This window comes from Corythoichthys intestinalis, chromosome 3 (assembly GCF_030265065.1).
Source record: "Corythoichthys intestinalis isolate RoL2023-P3 chromosome 3, ASM3026506v1, whole genome shotgun sequence".
NCBI lineage: Eukaryota > Metazoa > Chordata > Actinopteri > Syngnathiformes > Syngnathidae > Corythoichthys > Corythoichthys intestinalis.
Genome location: NC_080397.1, coordinates 63,682,501 through 63,683,657, shown reverse-complemented (window position 1 = coordinate 63,683,657; position 1,157 = coordinate 63,682,501). Strand labels below are relative to the sequence as shown.

Here is a 1,157-nt window from a genome sequence, read left to right as displayed (position 1 = left end):
TGGTTATGCATTAACTAATGTATTACCTAATGCATTAGCTAATGCATTAACTCATGTTAATTAACATATTAATAAATGTTAGATAAGCAATTATATTACTTATTGTTATGTTACTTAAACATTAGTTATTGTTTAAAAATGCATTAACTAATGTTAGTTGAGTGAAATTGCTAGTCGCTATTTTTCTTTTCCGTCCACATCTAGGGAGGTTAGACACAGTGCCGTATGCTTTATACTTATCAATGACACTGCGCACGGTAGACACAGGAACATTCAGATCTTTGGAAATGGACTTGTAGCCTTGAGATTGCCCGTGCTTGCTCACAATTTTGCTTCTCAAGTGCTCAGACAGTTCTTTGGTCTTCTTTATTTTCTCCATGCTCAATGTGGTACACACAAGGACACAGGACAAAGGTTGAGTCAACTTGAATCCATTTTAACTCGCTGCAAGTTTGATTTAGTTATTGCCACCACCTGTTATGTGCCACAGGTAAGTAACAGGTGTTGTTCATTACACAAATTAGAGAAGCACCACATGATTTTTCAAAGGGTGCCAATCATTTTGTCCGGCCCATTTTTGGAGTTTTGTGTAAAACGATGATTTCATTTTTCCCCCCATTTTCTTTTATGTTTTTTCATTGCAAGCAAAATAAATGAAGATATTACTACCAAAGCATTTCTAGTTGCAATCATTTTCTGGGAGAAATTGAGCATGATCTGACAGAGTTGGTGAGGGGCCAATACTTTTGGCCAGCATGGTATTTTTGCAAAAGATGCGACTTTTCAACTCTTGATTTTGCATGCACTGAATTCGCATTCCACATGATGGAGATGATGAATATTTACTTTTGTGAATAAAGTCGGGCCAGAGGCTGCTTCCCTACTCAAATCACAAGTCACAAGCTTTTGGCGCCGCAAGCTTTGCATACTCAGAAAAAAAAATACTTCATGTAGGTTTGTCCATGGATGACTTTATTTTGACAATTTGAATATTTTAGCCATGTCATCTCATTGTGGCTTTAAATGTTATCAGACATCATTCATCAAGTTTTCTCCTTGTGAAATCGCCGCCGAAACCAATTCCTTGACAAGTCCGCTGTCGGGCGCCTGTATATGGATGGTCGGGGGCGTTATGGCACAGGCATCGGCACTGGGAA

At 38.3% G+C, this 1,157-nt stretch overlaps 1 long non-coding RNA gene across 1 annotated transcript in view; it reads right to left on the bottom strand.

The window, feature by feature from the left end:
* Positions 1 to 951: 951 nt before the first annotated feature.
* Positions 952 to 1,157, bottom strand: part of LOC130913042 (uncharacterized) — a 1,936-nt gene continuing 1,730 nt past the window's right edge. The window contains exon 2 of the long non-coding RNA XR_009062695.1: positions 952 to 1,157. This exon is cut by the window's right edge and continues 75 nt beyond it. This is a non-coding gene — a long non-coding RNA (uncharacterized LOC130913042).